General features: G+C 42.6%; 1 long non-coding RNA gene across 1 annotated transcript; it reads right to left on the bottom strand.

Moving 5' to 3' along the window:
* Positions 1-13,223: 13,223 nt before the first annotated feature.
* On the bottom strand, positions 13,224-16,448 carry LOC124291152. The gene is made up of 3 exons (XR_006902152.1): positions 16,405-16,448; positions 15,670-15,753; positions 13,224-14,433 (listed from the first exon to the last, which is right to left on the bottom strand). It is a non-coding gene; the product is annotated as an uncharacterized LOC124291152 (long non-coding RNA).
* Between the last annotated feature and the right edge of the window lie 1,331 nt (positions 16,449-17,779).

Here is a 17,779-nt window from a genome sequence, read left to right as displayed (position 1 = left end):
AAAATTGGCGTAACTTGCTAAGATTGATCTTAGATAAGATCGGTTAGTGGAACGGCACCCAGGGTGCCGTTCCACTAACCGATCTTAGCCCATGCCAATCGTAAACCCCTAAAATTCCAATCTTAGCTTGACGTTACGATCGGCATACCGTTCCACTCACCAATTTACCTACGTCAATCGTAAAGTTAAGATTCAAAGTCTAAGTTGCTCATGACCAACTTAGGATAGCTAAAATCAATCGTAGAGAAACCAAAATGGTGGCTTTCCTATTCTATGTGAAAAATAAGAGCGAGCATTTCACCGTGAGCGTCCCCTAAAGTCCCCCATGAAATGAATTTGTATATTTCTGTGATGTAAACAAACACTGCACTGAAGCCTTACAAATGTTAGGCCAGTCTGACCACTGTCGTCATGGGAACACAACCGAGCGAGTCGGTGTGACACATTTGTACAACAATATTGCAACGTCATGGTTAAGAATAGGGACAGCCGTGAAGTGAACAATGTTCTGAAGCAAAAAGATACAAATATGTTTGATTTCACTGCGCATATTTGGTGGGGGATTCTAAAGGCAGGCCGCGTGTTATTCAAGACCACTGATCGGTTAGTGGAACGGCACCCAGGACTTGGCCTACAGATTTGGAGTGTCAAGACAAACATTGAATGACTTAATCAGTAAGACCATTCCACCACTTGCCCACAAATTAGCATTCCTAATACATTGGCCTGAAAGTGATGATATGTTAAGAAATATGCCCAAAGTGATCAAACAATCTTTCAGAAAGTGCAGGGTCATTATAGACTGTTGCGAAATATTTATTGAGATTTCACTGCACGAGCTATGACATGGTCCAACTATAAAAGCCATACCACTATCAAGGTTCTGGTAGGAATTGCACCCCATGGAGCTGTCACCTTTGTGCCCGAAGCCTTTGGTGGGAGGGTTTCGGACAAAGTCATCACATAGCGCTCAGGATACATTCAGCTTGTGGAACATGGGGATCTGATCCTTGCTGGTCGCGGGTTCCTTATTTCGGAGGACCTTGCTGCCCGTGGTGCGCAGCTTGCTATACCAGCATTTACAAGGGGGAAATCTCAGCTCAGCCCTAAAGAAATCGAAATTGGAAGGAGGCAGTCACGGGCCAGAACACAGGGGCTTAGAAACAGCGTTAGAAAGACATATAGGTGTATAGACCCTACCCTAGTACTATATAACAGGAAAGGGATGTAACGACGGAACCATCCCCTCCTCAATCAAACTTAGATTTCACCACGTAAACTATTTTTAAGGCCCCGTCGAGGCCTACGGATCAAACGCTAGATGATTTTCCCTACAAAATGAGCTCTAAATGGTCATAATCGGATCATTTTTTCAAAAGTTATACGCCACGACTCACCGAAAACAGCTATCTGCGCAATTCCAAGCCAAAATCATGGATCAGCCAAGACAGCGAAAGCTCACCTTTTAAATTCGTTTATTAATTCCAGCCACGTTGACAACACCAATGTAGGGCTAGATTCAATCGGCTGCGGCATTCCACGGGTCTAAAAACTTATTGCAACATCTACAAATCATTTCCTCGACAGTAAGCAGGCATTTTCTCCAAAACCATGGGCAATCATACTCACTTGTCGGCCATAGATGGCCTTGACATTCAAGTGATCTGAGCATACATAAATCAGTTTTTCGCTCTGACATGGTTTTACATGACATAATTGTGTGTCGAGATGGCAAGTCTCCACAATCAATTAATGGCTTGCATGGTCAGTAGGAGATGGGACATTTATAGTGTACATGCATATACACTTAACATATTTGTAACATAGTTTATTGTAAAGACATGTCTGCTAATCCAACACATGTCAGCCATTCGACAGTTAACTTTTAGATGAAATTTTAGTTTGGCTATGTTAATGGTGAAAATTTCGCTAAGAGTTACATAATCATAGCTGCACTTCCACATACAAATTTCTTATGTTCTGACGAAGGGATTTCTTTGGGGACATGTATGAAAATTTATCCCATGATACAGCTTGGACAAATGTGTCTCGCCATCTTCTTCAGCACTGTCAGTTTCCTCTTCATCTAGTGGAGGAATACACTTAAAAAATACAGCATTGGACATACACTTTTCAAGGACTTCAGTGTTTCAGTATCAGGAAGTGGAGCTTTTCCAGTTCCTGACACAGATGTAATGTTTGTCTTCCGACGACTGCCGAAACGGGTGCTGAACCTCACACAGTCGTGTGAGCTGGAGCTGAAATAATAAGGTAAGAGTGAGTGACTGTGTGTGGTTTTAGGCAGTCACTTTAACCAATATGCCACCTCATTGCCCATATAAATATAACACTGTAATTGATAATGAAGGTGAGTCCCCGCATTTTCTCTGATTTTCATATGTAAAGTTCACGATGCTGAACAGTAAGCTAAATAAATATATTATATTATATGAAAAAGTGAGAGCATTACTTTTTTTCTGTAAGCAGCATTCCACTTGCACGCTTCACTGGTGCAAGCTTTTGAGGTTAATCCTGCCCTCACAGCTGCATCAACCTTGAACAGTAGGGCTGCCACATGACTGCATACCTCTCCAAGTCTGAAATATCCAAAACAATATCTTATTATATAAAGATTTATATAATCTGAGAAGTAGCTGTACACTTAAAAAACGTGAAAACAACTTTTGAACCATATACATCAAATTGTCAAATTTAATATAATATTATAAAGTATTAAGACAAAGATATTACTGATATAAGAATTCAAAAGGACCAATGAAAAATAGAATCTGTTACAAAAATACAACCATTACATATGGATCCTTTAATTTAGATCTGCGATATTTCAACCCCAAAAAATACACTTTTATTAGGGTAAAAATGTTGAAAATTATAGGCCACTGTATACAATAAAAAAATCAAACTTACCCAGCCATACACGTGGAGTGGGCACAAAACACTGTCCCCTCAGATTTCTTGACACAGACCCATGGCTGATGTGGTTTGTCACGAAGGCGCTGGGATGGAATCACCTTCCGACCGTCTTCAAAAAGCAGTAAGGTGACTGGTCGTCAATTGCATTATAAAAGATAGGGTAAACATGTCCACTTTCCACGTAATCGTACGCTTTTAAGGATTTGTACGCCCTCAAACGGTCGTGAGTGAATTGTCCTGGCGTATCCACAAGATAGAAATATATGTCTGTAAATGTTATGGCCGGCCACAAAGACGGGTCGTCAACCCAGCCGCTCGCCAAACAATAGGGATCTGGCAAACTACAAGTACCCTCACCAGATGCCAGCTTTGAAATATACCTCTCGCGGTCTTCAACAGATAACTTCAGCACTTAATCTGACCATTGTTTAACTTCCATGCTACAGCGATTCGCATTGTTGTCGGTGGCCATTGTTGCCTTCTGCCTACCGGCAACCTAGCCTCGTGGCGTCACTTCCGTAAACATCTGGCATTTCCTATTCCTTTGGAGTAGTAGATTGGACCAAACAAGATCATGTCTGATAACAGAGCCCACCACCCTCGTTCCTCTCTTAATCGTTTGTATATGCCAATCAATTCAGGAAGTCGGGGTTTGATTAATCTGGATGCTTTTCATGATAGAGTTTTATTGTGTACTTTTGCACATATTTATTTATCGGATGATCCTCTGGTGATGCATGTCAAGACTCATGATGAAAACAAGGAATTCCACAGTTATTTTAATCGTGCCAAGGTTGTTGGACAGAATCTGAATTTGAGGTTGATTTTGTTGATGGCGATGTACTGCTGGACGGTGCAACGATGGGAGTAAACCAGGTGAAGTCCTTCACCAAGTCTGCCCAGAGTCGGTCATTTGTGGAGAAGCTTTCTGAGAAACCATTACATCATATGTACATGCATTGTGTGGAATATAATAGAAATCCCACCGACTCCTTCGCCTGGATGAAGTCGGCTGGCCTTAAAAGTGAAACTGAGGGCTTCCTTTTTGCTGCTCAGGACCAGTCACTTCCCACTCGCAATCGCCAAAAATGTGATTCTGAAAGAAAATATTAACATGAAATGCCGACTGTGTAATGAATTTACAGAGACTGTCCAACACCTTGTCAGTGGATGCCCTTCCTTGGCACAAACAGCATATCTCAAAAGACATGCATGGCTCGTTGTTTCTACTATTGTCTTCGCCATGCCTGTGGCTTTGACTCCGAGGTCCATCCATGGTACAACCCTGAACATGTACAGGGCGTCATGGAAAATGATGCTTTCAAACTTCTTTGGAATAGGCCCATATACAGCCTCAGAAGAATTCCAGCCAACAAACCTGATCTTGTCCTTTTTGACAAAGCCAATGAATTTATCTATATCATTGAATTCTCTGTCCCTTTTCACAGCAACGCGATTGGCAAGATTCAGGAAAAGCATTCTAAATATGCGGACCTCGCCTTTGAAATGTCTCGCTTGCATCCCAAGTACACTGTCGTCAGGCTCCCCATTGTTCTTGGTGCCCTTGGTTTGGTACCTGCTGATCTCTTGGCGCAGATCAGGAGAGTGCCCGGGTTCTCCACCGGGAGCACAGCCCTTCTGACACTCTGGGCAATGCAGAAGGCTGCAGTGTTGAGGAGCCTTCATATTCTCCGGAAGGTTCTTGGTGGGTTCGACTAGGCAGTGTTTCCTGGGAGAAGTCCCATTCGCTGTCTGGGCTGCGTGTAGAGGGGGCAAGGGCCCTAAGCTGATGATGAGCCTTACCAGCCTGACTGTGCCAGGATCACCCGAACCCTCTCTGCTGCATGCTATCTTTAATCTGTAAAACATAATAATAATATGCAAAATTTGTATAGCGCCCTATATGGCTTAACATAAAACCACTCTAAGGCGCTTAACAGTGTTCAAGGGTGAGGGTATAAGGGTATAAGCATTTTTATACACATGGGGTTTGACGCCCTTTTTGAAACAGTTGTATGAATCAGAGTCTCTGATTGTGGCTGGAACATTGTTTCAGAGAGTTGCTGCTAACTTGTTAAAGCATCTGTCACCATATTGTACAGTTCTTGTTTTTGGTACAGTGATGAGTGAAGCTGTTTGGGACCGGAGGGGTCATGTCGGTCGGTATGGAGTTATGAGCTCCTGGAGGTAACACGGGGCTGTGCAGACGCCTTGTATGCACGGAGCTGTCCAGCGCCTTGTATGCATACGTGAGTACCTTGTGCTGACATCGGAGATGCACAGGCTCTCAGATATGAGAGACTGGGGCAGTCCACACAGGAGGGCGTTTCCGTAGTCCAGACGAGATGTTACAAGTCTGATGGCTCCAAGGTTCCTTATTTGGTAGAAGCAGTATTTACTGATGGCATTTACCTACTTTTCCATTGAGAGAGTGTTCTCGAAGTGGAATCCAAGATTTTTGACAGAGTCTGAAGCTTGGATTGTGTTGGTTCCAACTTTCAACCCAATGTCCTGGGTACCCTGTGAATGACTCTTGGGATTGAAAACCATTATTTCAGTCTTTTCTTTATTGATCTTCAACATATTGGAGTTGGTCCAGTTGGTAATGTCAGTCATGCATGTTTCCAGGGTTTTGGTGGCAGAAATCCGATCAGTGGATGGATGGGCGACTTTGTACACCTGCTTGTCATCTGCATAAACATGGCATGGAAGGTCGAGTTGCCGGCATATTTCACTCATAGGCTTGGAATAGAGGCAGTAAAGAACTGGTCCGAGAACTGAACCTTGTGGCACACCGTATTCAAGACACTTGTCAATCGACAAAGCTGGTCCTATTGCTACTTGTTGGGTTCGACCACACATGTAGGATTTGAACCAAGCGAGGACATTGTCTGATACTCCATATGTGAAGTGGAGGCGAGGTTCAATAAATCCTCTTGATGGCAGTTCAGGTCTCCACAAACAACTATCTCCTGTGGTAACGCTGCTAAACAATCCAGATAAGTAGACCACTCCTTGAAGAAAACATCTTTCCTGAAACCATTCTGCTTGGATGGGGGAGGACGATATACCACACTCAGTATGAATCGTTTTTCACCTGTCTGGATCGCGCATTCGACATGCTCGAAATGTGTGAACATTTCTTCTGAACAAGGGTTTTGTTTGTTCACAGTCAATCCGTTCTTGTGCAATATAGCTACGCCTCCTCATGTTTGCCAATCCGAGGAACATGCTGTATCTCGTAACCAGATGGTACAAGCTCTGCTATCACATGTTTGTCGATTGTTCTACCCAACCTTGTTTCTGTTACAGCCGGGATATCGGTATCAGGAGTTGTTAAAAAATCTCCAATGGAAAGTGCCTTATTTTTAACTGATCTACAGTTCACAGGGAAAAATGTAAATAGAATATCAGTTTATGGAACAGTTTTATGTGCAGGAATGGATTTGAGATTGCATGACTTCACTCATTCTTGTCCAAGTTTCTGCTTGGGGTTTGACGGAATAACACAATTAGGTCTTTGAATTTTTATATCAGATCAAGGCACACTGAAAATATTTGACTGTACTTTCTCAAGCATTAAAGTCTGAAATGTGGTCAACAATTTCTGAAGTGTGTGTGTGAATGTAACACAAGTTCTGCTGTATAAAGTTTCAGTCGTTTTATCTATATGTATCATATCTGTTATATTTTTAGAAATTGTAAAGTATCGGGATACGTATCGTATCGCCACCATGGTACCGTGATGATAATCGTCTTGCAGGTACCTTGCCAATTATATATCGACTCGCCTCACTAAACTCGTATCGGGATATATCGTCTCGCCATTTAGGCCACGATACACAGATCTACTTGAAACAAGTCTACTTAAAGCTACCGACATACCACTGACAGACCAAGGTCGCGGATCCCGGCTACACTGGTTTCACTGTTGGTATGCGTAACTGTATTTGCACCTTTCTTTATCACAGACGGGCTCCCAGACAACCAACCTATTCTTGCCACGAGGAACAAAGGATCGGAAGACAGTACAACATAACCCGACAGGGAACGTCATAAAAGTGATCATATACTCATTATTGTCTCTTTACATATAGACGTCATGTTGCGTCATATACATCACTATCTCTGCGACAGCAAGGACTTCATTTTGGTAAACATAATGATATAGTTGGGATCTTCCCATTACCCAACTCCTATTGTTTCAGTAGAAGAAATCATTGGGGCGTGATGATCCCCTTTAATTTTGTTCCCTGTGAAATAGTATCCGGGACCAAATGGGATAAAATATCAACTGCTCTTGACTCAATGTTTAGCTTTATTTATTAATTTTATATATACATATATATATATATATATATATATATATATATATATATATATATATAAGTAATCCAGTTATACAAGTTAATACAACATCAATACTTTGAAATACAAGTTATGAAGTCATATCGCTTATTACATGAATAAAATATCAATATTTCACAGAAATACAAGTAATATCCAGTTAAATGTGATACAGAGTCAGTGTATGACATTGGGTTGTCATGTCATGCCATGTAATGCGAAGGCCCTAGGTGGAGATCACTGTATTGTCTGGTCCAGATTTGATTATTTACGGACCGCCGCCATTATAGCTGGAATACTGCTGAGTGCGGCGTTAAACAACAACCAACCAACCCTTTATGGAACAAGTCTAGTTTTTCCGGAGGGTTAGAATCTCTCAACTCACTGAACTCCTTTAAATTGTAACAGAATTGTTTATTTCCATCAAGATTATGCATAAACAGAGACCGCATCTAAAAAAAGATCATATGATGTTTCCAATATGCCCAGCTATATACTGTATATAGCATATCAGGTGGTCTCCGGTTGTTGGTGTTTCCAATATGCCCAGCTATATACTGTATATAGTATATCAGGTGGTCTCCGGTTGTTGGTGTTTCCAATATGCCCAGCTATATACTGTATATAGTATATCAGGTGGTCTCCGGTTGTTGGTGTTTCCAATATGCCCAGCTATATACTGCAGGTATATCCGGTTGTTGGTGTTTCCAATATGCCCAGCTATATACTGTATATAGTATATCAGGTTGGTCTCCGGTCATATGCCCAGCTATATACTGTATATAGTATATCAGGTGGTCTCCGGTTGTTGGTGTTTCCAATATGCCCAGCTATATACTGTATATAGTATATCAAGGTGGTCTCCGGTTGTTGGTGTTTCCAATATGCCCAGCTATATACAGTTGTTGTATATATACTATATCAGGTGGTCTCCGGTTGTTAGTGTTTCCAATATGCCCAGCTATATACTGTATATAATTATATCATGGTGGTATGTCCGGTTGTTGGTGTTTCCAATATGTTGGTGCTATATACAGCTATATACTGTATATCGTATATCAGGTGGTCTCCGGTTGTTGGTGTTTCCAATATGCCCAGCTATATACTGTATATAGTATATCAGGTGGTCTCCGGTTGTTGGTGTTTCCAATATGCCCAGCTATATACTGTATATAGTATATCAGGTGGTCTCCGGTTGTTGGTGTTTCCAATATGCCCAGCTATATACTGTATATAGTATATCAGGTGGTCTCCGGTTGTTGGTGTTTCCAATATGCCCAGCTATATACTGTATATAGTATATCAGGTGGTCTCCGTATATAGTTGTTGGTGTTTCCAATATGCCCAGCTATATACTGTATATAGTATATCAGGTGGTCTCCGGTTGTTGTGTTTCCAATATGCCCAGCCATATACTGTATATAGTATATCAGGTGGTCTCCGGTTGTTGGTGTTTCCAATATGCCCAGCTATATACTGTATATAGTATATCAGGTGGTCTCCGGTTGTTGGTGTTTCCAATATGCCCAGCTATATATACTGTATATAGTATATCAGGTGGTCTCCGGTTGTTGGTGTTTCCAATATGCCCAGCTATATACTGTATATAGTATATCAGGTGGTCTCCGGTTGTTGGTGTTTCCAATATGCCCAGCTATATACTGTATATAGTATATCAGGTGGTCTCCGGTTGTCCGTTGTTTCCAATATGCCCAATAGCTATATACTGTATATATAGTATATCAGGTGGTCTCCGGTTGTTGGTGTTTCCAATATGCCCAGCTATATACTGTATATAGTATATCAGGTGGTCTCCGGTTGTTGGTGTTTCCAATATGCCCAGCTATATACTGTATATAGTATATCAGGTGGTCTCCGGTTGTTGGTGTTTCCAATATGCCCAGCTATATACTGTATATAGTATATCAGGTGGTCTCCGGTTGTTGGTGTTTCCAATATGCCCAGCTATATACTGTATATAGTATATCAGGTGGTCTCCGGTTGTTGGTGTTTCCAATATGCCCAGCTATATACTGTATATAGTATATCAGGTGGTCTCCGGTTGTTGGTGTTTCCAATATGCCCAGCTATATACTGTATATAGTATATCAGGTGGTCTCCGGTTGTTGGTGTTTCCAATATGCCCAGCTATATACTGTATATATAGTATATCAGGTGGTCTCCGGTTGTTGGTGTTTCCAATATGCCCAGCTATAGCTATATACTGTATATAGTATATCAGGTGGTCTCCGGTTGTTGGTGTTTCCAATATGCCCAGCTATATACTGTATATAGTATATCAGGTGGTCTCCGGTTGTTGGTGTTTCCAATATGCCCAGCTATATACTGTATATCGTATATCAGGTGGTCTCCGGTTGTTGGTGTTTCCAATATGCCCAGCTATATACTGTATATATAGTATATCAGGTGGTCTCCGGTTGTTGATGTTTCCAATATGCCCAGCTATATACTGTATATAGTATATCAGGTGGTCTCGGTTGGTGGTGTTTCCAATATGTTATATACTGTATTCCAATATGCCCAGCTATATACCCAGTATATAGTATATCAGGTGGTCTCCGGTTGTTGGTGTTTCCAATATGCCCAGCTATATACTGTATATAGTATATCAGGTGGTCTCCGGTTGTTGGTGTTTCCAATATGCCCAGCTATATACTGTATATAGTATATCAGGTGGTCTCCGGTTGTTGATGTTTCCAATATGCCCAGCTATATACTGTATATAGTATATCAGGTGGTCTCCGGTTGTTGGTGTTTCCAATATGCCCAGCTATATACTGTATATAGTATATCAGGTGGTCTCCGGTTGTTGATGTTTCCAATATGCCCAGCTATATACTGTATATAGTATATCAGGTGGTCTCCGGTTGTTGGTGTTTCCAATATGCCCAGCTATATACTGTATATACTGTATATCAGGTGGTCTCCGGTTGTTGGTGTTTCCAATATGCCCAGCTATATACTGTATATAGTATATCAGGTGGTCTCCGGTTGTTGGTGTTTCCAATATGCCCAGCTATATACTGTATATAGTATATCAGGTGGTCTCCGGTTGTTGGTGTTTCCAATATGCCCAGCTATATACTGTATATAGTATATCAGGTGGTCTCCGGTTGTTGGTGTTTCCAATATGCCCAGCTATATACTGTATATCGTATATCAGGTGGTCTCCGGTTGTTGGTGTTTCCAATATGCCCAGCTATATACTGTATATAGTATATCAGGTGGTCTCCGGTTGTTGATGTTTCCAATATGCCCAGCTATATACTGTATATAGTATATCAGGTGGTCTCCGGTTGTTATGTGTTTCCAATATGCCCAGCTATATACTGTATATAGTATATCAGGTGGTCTCCCGGTTGTCCCCAATATGCCCAGCTATATACTGTTTCCAATATGCCCAGTTGTTGGTATATATACCAGTATATACTGTATATCAGGTGGTCTCCGGTTGTTGGTGTTTCCAATATGCCCAGCTATATACTGTATATAGTATATCAGGTGGTCTCCGGTTGTTGGTGTTTCCAATATGCCCAGCTATATACTGTATATAGTATATCAGGTGGTCTCCGGTTGTTGGTGTTTCCAATATGCCCAGCCTATATATAGTATATACGGTTGTTGGTGTTTCCAATATGCCCAGCTATATACTGTATAGGTATATCAGGTGGTCTCCGGTTGTTGGTGTTTCCAATATGCCCAGCTATATACTGTATATAGTATATCAGGTGGTCTCCGGTTGTTGATGTTTCCAATATGCCCAGCTATATACTGTATATAGTATATCAGGTGGTCTCCGGTTGTTGGTGTTTCCAATATGCCCAGCTATATACTGTATATAGTATATCAGGTGGTCTCCGGTTGTTGGTGTTTCCAATATGCCCAGCTATATACTGTATATAGTATATCAGGTGGTCTCCGGTTGTTGGTGTTTCCAATATGCCCAGCTATATACTGTATATAGTATATCAGGTGGTCTCCGGTTGTTGATGTTTCCAATATGCCCAGCTATATACTGTATATAGTATATCAGGTGGTCTCCGGTTGTTGGTGTTTCCAATATGCCCAGCTATATACTGTATATAGTATATCAGGTGGTCTCCGGTTGTTGGTGTTTCCAATATGCCCAGCTATATACTGTATATAGTATATCAGGTGGTCTCCGGTTGTTGGTGTTTCCAATATGCCCAGCTATATACTGTATATAGTATATCAGGTGGTCTCCGGTTGTTGATGTTTCCAATATGCCCAGCTATATACTGTATATAGTATATCAGGTGGTCTCCGGTTGTTGGTGTTTCCAATATGCCCAGCTATATACTGTATATAGTATATCAGGTGGTCTCCGGTTGTTGATGTTTCCAATATGCCCAGCTATATACTGTATATAGTATATCAGGTGGTCTCCGGTTGTTGATGTTTCCAATATGCCCAGCTATATACTGTATATAGTATATCAGGTGGTCTCCGGTTGTTGGTGTTTCCAATATGCCCAGCTATATACTGTAAATAGTATATCAGGTGGTCTCCGGTTGTTGGTGTTTAGTGTTTATTACGACTTGTATATGTACCTAGTGGCAGCCGTAACCGCAGAGCGACGTTGTTGTAGGCGCAGTCGTGGCAGTGACTGAGTGTAGGATCATACATTGTCTGTCTCACAGTCCCAGAACCATATTAGTTTCCCTACCGCCAAGCCCCCACCCTGCGATGGTAAAGCCCTAAATGGAGCAAGTCTAGATTTCAGGTTCTGAATTTCCAATCCATTTCACTTGGGCTCCTTTTCAATTTAAATGTGTTTATTTGTTACTATCAGAATTATATATATTCAGGGACTAAGCGTTAGTTGAGGTCATATGAAATGCAACACGTTTAGACCGACTGGACAGTGGTGACCATGACCAAAAGGAAGCATGCAAGACGGGGTATAATAAAACTGGCCTTGAGGTTGGTATACGCTGCAAGCTGTACGCTATTGTAATTAGCCTGGGGTGGGGTGGGGTGGTGGGGGTGGGGGTGGGGGTGGGTTAGTGAGTAAGGTCTTACGCCGCTTGTAGCAATATTCCAGCAAATGTTACGACGGGGGACACTACAAACGGGCTTCTCATATTATACTCATATGAGGAATCGAACGCGTGCCCTAGGTATAATGAGAGAACGCTTTAATCTCTAGGCTACCCCTAGTTTGGAACCTATACTAGTCACGTAGTCTGATGGTGCAATTTCCATAGGCGGATCCATGGATATGTAGGTATTGATGTTGAGGGGGTCCGCACTACCCAAATATCGGGTAAAACAACAACAAAAATCAATAAAAAACAAACAAAAACCCACACACCAAAAAGAAAACATTAAACAAAATTATGTACGCTGTCAAAAGCAGGACTGGTTGTAGGGCACCCTCTGCGCACGCACGCACACACACACATGCACCTACCTATGCTTACTATCCGAGACGTATAATAGGATCGAGTGATATGACTTGCTGACATGGTTGAGGCATGTCATCGTATCCAAACTGAGCTGTTCGAAGCTTATGATGTTAATCACTGGACTGTCTAGTCGATTATATACGGACCACCGCCATACAGCTGGAATATTGCCGAGTGTGGCATTAACCAACAAATAAACCCTGACCCAACAGTCACGAAAGACCTGGGAGAACTGGTATCAGTTTTATTTTCCTTTCACATACACAAAATGTCGAAAGCATAATTGATCTTCGATTCCAAGTTTAACTGTCGCGTTCATTGACAAATGTAAGTGTTTCAATCCAGTATCTGTCCAGATCGTTGTATATGGGTCTCGAATGATACCAAAGAATATTCAAATGCATCCGTGTGTTAAGTATATATATTTGTGAACACCTAACTGATAGATTATCACATGACATCATGGTGGTCGACGGCTGGTCATAAGTCAATGGCTTCTAGAACGTCCTCACGACACGTTTGTGCGAATGCCAACAAATGCGTGTTGAGAACAGTTTGATAGTACAATAATGCGGACTTAAAAGATACGGAGTAAATATGGACAAAATCTTTCGAAACCAGGAATATCCATATTTATGCAACTGAATAAAATGATGCAGCCCCGAGTCTAGTCTCTAATGGCCCCTGTTTCTCGTTCCATGTGTATGTCCTCTGTCCTCTACAAGGCCACTGTGTGTTCCGTGTCCTGCTCAATGGAAACTTTTGTATGTCCTGTAACGTGTCAGCCTCTGTCAGTCCTGTGTATTGCTCCAAGACATCATCTGTATGTCCTGTACACAGACTGCGTTTTTGTATGTCTGTGTCGTCTACCCTGTCCGCTTGTGTATGTGCTGTGTATTGCGCAATGTCCCCTACTTCTCTGTATGCCCTTTGGACAACACCATATTCGCTCTGTATGTCCTCTGTCCTGTACCTGCCCTCTGCCCTGTACCATGTACTACTCTTAATGTCATGTATGGCTGTTCTTGTACGTCCTCTGCCCTTCACCTGTCCTCTGTATGTCCTCCGTCCTGTACCAGTCCTCTGTCCTTTACCATGTACGGGTCTGTATGTCCTCGGTCCTGTATCATGTCCTCGGTCCTTCACCTGTCCTCTGTATGTCATCTTCCCTGTACCATGTCCTCTGCCCTTCACCTGTCCTCTGTATGTCATCTGCCCTGTACCATGTCCTCTGCCCTACACCTGTCTTCTGTATGTCATCTGCCCTGTACCATGTCCTCTGCCCTACACCTGTCCTCTGTATGTCCTCTGCCCTGTACCATGTCCTCTGCCCTCTGTATGTCATCTTGCTTGTACGATGTCCTCTGTCCCGTACCATGTCCTCTGTATGTCCTGTCCTGAACCGTCTCCTGCTCGGTATGTCCTGTTTCGCTATTCCATTGTCCTGTACCATGTCCTCTGTATGTCCTGTCCTGAACCGTCTCCTGCTCTGTATGTCCCGTTTCGTTATGTCCTATGTTCTGTAACCTGTCAGCTTCTGTATGTTCTGTGTCCTCTCTGATTCCAGTTTGACTGTGTCCAAGTGTCCTCTGTCCTGTTGCATCCATGTTTCCATGTCCCGTGTGCAAACAGCAGGCGACCTTCAAGCCTCAGGTGATATGTGCCCTGCATTCGGCTGTGTAGTGTTGATAAGCGTGCATCTCTGCAACAAAACCAAATCTGCAAGAATCAAACCCAAGACACAGAGTACTTACAAACGCTACAGTACTCGTCCCCCGATTTGGCAGCCAGCGGTTGGGGGGTGGGGTGGGGGTGGGGGTTATACGTGTTATTCGTGACGAGACTGGTTACTAGCACTGACAATATATGCGTTTAGATGGAAATTTGATTGAAACGACACTCCAACCTACATGGATACACTTTGACTACATTAAAATATACGTGTCGCATGGAGGATTCGGAGTTTAGTTTTACGCCGCTTTAAGCAATATTCCAGCAATATCATGGCAGGGGACACCAGACATTGGCTCCACACATTGTACCCATGTGGGGAATCGAACCCAGGTCTTCGGCGTGATGAGCATTTAACCACTAGGCTACCCCACCGCCCCCAAATAACACAAAAAAGTAAATTTACCTGCTTAAATAACTTGTTGGTGTATGTTTAAAATCTGAAGATGGCGGCAATGAGGCAGGCTGTGAGAAGAGACATGCTTGCAATGGCAATGGGTCTTCGGGGTGACGAGCGAACACTTTAACCACTAGACTACCCCACCGCTTCTTCCTTTATAATAAAGCCCAGTAGTTAAAGTGATCGCTCCTCACGACGAACGCCTGGCACATATCACCTTATCCCAGCTGCGTGGATCGATGCTCATGATATCGATCAATGGATTGTCTGATTGACTCGATTATTTACAGACCGCTACATATAGCTGCAATATTGCTGAGTGGGGCGTTACAACTTCTTCGACGTGGTGACACAGTATAGTAACTTGACGGAATTTATGACGCTTCGTTGTTTCTGAAACGTATTGCACTTTTCGCGGTATTACGATTTGTAACACAGAAGGCTTCTAGCTGAGAAGCCGAATATAAACGAAACAGTGTTCAATGCCACATCAAAGCCTCAAGTCACCCACAATACGTACGGTAACACCTACGTACCAGCTATATACGCGTAACGTTGACCGGTGGTGGTGGCAACGTTGCAGATACGAGCACGTTCACACTACCTCAGCGTGAGTGTGAGTGAGTTTAGTTTTACGCCGCTGTTAGCAACAGTCACGTACATCTGACTTATGTAATATCGTTTTCATTCAATTAAGCCAGTTCATTACTTCTAACATTAAAGTGGTAATAAGAAAACAAACACAGAACCTGTTTAAATATTATTATCAATTGGTAAATTAAAAAAACAAGAAAACCAATCCCGTACCTGTTTTAGAGTATAATTACACGTTAAAGATGGTGACAAAGAAGGTGACGAAGAGGGTGACCGTGGTCATCAGAGCCGGGGCACCTTTGAAAGGAAAGAGACATGTCAGTTATAGAGAGAAGCGTCAGTAACATATACATGCACGAGAATCGATTAAGAATACCTTGTTCACAATTACAGGTGAGGTGAGGTGAAATTGGGTTTAACGTCGTACTTGAGAATATTTCGCTCATATGACGACGTGCATGCGTGTGTATGTGTATGTGCGACTGCTTGTACTAGCCCAGACTTAAGCTGGTTTTATAGTGCTAGCTCACTGAGATACCATGCCGCAGTGAAGCATGAATACCCCACTCAGACACAGTATACTGACTCCGAGCCGACCAGTCCTGGTTGTACCCAATAATGCCGAGCGCCAGGCAGGGACCAACAAGTACCATATTTTAACGTCTTTTGGTATGACGCGGTCGGGGATCGAACCCGCGACCTTCCACTCTCCGGGCGGACGCTCTAACCACTACACCACGGAGGCGGTCTGTTCACAATTACAATGAGTGAGTATGGTTTTATGTCGTTGTTAGCAACAAGACAATGGACACAAGAAACAGGCAACGTCAGATACAAGAAACGTCCACACAACGGTATTTGATTGTATATTTAGAAAAGAGCGAAGGAATATTATCGTAAGTCAAAAATATTTTGATATGAGAGGTATTGATCTGAAGACAAACATACCACAGAGAGCCGTAAGTTCGGCGTAGGTACACTCAATGCTCTTGGCCTCTGCAGTAAAAAAACACACATTAAGAATACATGTTCTACAGTAAAATTTTACTTGGGCATTATGGTCTAACTATACGGATGTAGTTAACCGTTACATATTGAAAGTCCGCTTTACGTCCACTGCGGTAAGTGAGTGAGGGTGTGCGTGAGTATGATTTTACGCTTTTAGCTGTATTCCAGTGGGGTACACAAGTAATGAGTTTTCACACATGTAGGGAATCAAAGCCGGGTCTTCGGCGTGACGAGCGAACGCTTTAACCACTAGGCTACCCCACTGCCACGTCCACTACGGGCGTTTGCTTTCCTCTATAAATGATTCGAGTCTTTCATACATCTTAACAGAAGAACGCTCTATCTTTAAGTTGGTATGTGCCGAACATCCAGGAGTGAGTGAGAGAGAGAGTGAGTTTTGTTTTACGCTGCACTCAGAAATGTTCCAGCTATATGACGGCGGTCTGTAAATAATCGAGTCTGGACCGGACAATCCGGTGATCATCAGCATGAGCATCGATCTACGCAACTGGGAACCGATGACATGTGTCAACCAAGCCAGAGGGCCTGACCACCCGATCCCGTTAGTCGCCTCTTACGACAAGCATGGGTTACTGAAGATCAATATTCTAGCCTGGACCTTCACGGGTCCCGAACATCCAGGAACATATAGGACAATCCACATATGCTATGGCGTCATTTTGATACATGTCCAAGGTGCTGGAGTTTGTATGAATGTATATTGGTTAATGCCGCACTCTCCACTGTTCCACCTATATGACGGCGTTGTGTAAGTAGTCGAGTCTGGACCAGACGGTCCAGTGACTGACTTCACAAGCATCTATCAACATAACTGGGTTACGATGACATGCATCAACGTGGTCAGCGAGCCTGACCATCCGTTCCACCATCCGTTAGGCGCCTCTTACGACAAGCGTGATGACCAATTCTAACCCGGATTTTCACGGATAGCTAATTGTGTGTTCCTCCAGACGGTCGCACTATGCGATGCTGAGATGCATAGGAAGTATATCTAAGGGAGACAATAACACACTCCATTTTCTTATGAACGGGTCCAAAGTATTTTCATATGTACAGATGTTGCACATCATAAGGCTATGCTGAACACTTGAAATGGCGATATTTGTATGGCAGTAAAATCCAAACCGTTGGTATCGAAAGGGCAGACTGAGAAATACCATCACGGACATTTTCAAATTAGTTCGTTCTTGTGAAATCTTAACCTTTGGAAACAAATGCTAAAATGTCAACGATTTCACGACCCCTACAGTTTCCCATATAAAAGATTCGTACGTACTGAGTTCATCGGTAAACT

The sequence above is a fragment of the Haliotis rubra genome, unplaced genomic scaffold (assembly GCF_003918875.1).
Source record: "Haliotis rubra isolate DU_JTF1 unplaced genomic scaffold, ASM391887v1 Scf483, whole genome shotgun sequence".
Classification (NCBI taxonomy): Eukaryota; Metazoa; Mollusca; class Gastropoda; order Lepetellida; family Haliotidae; genus Haliotis; species Haliotis rubra.
This window is presented reverse-complemented; position numbering and strand designations above follow the sequence as displayed.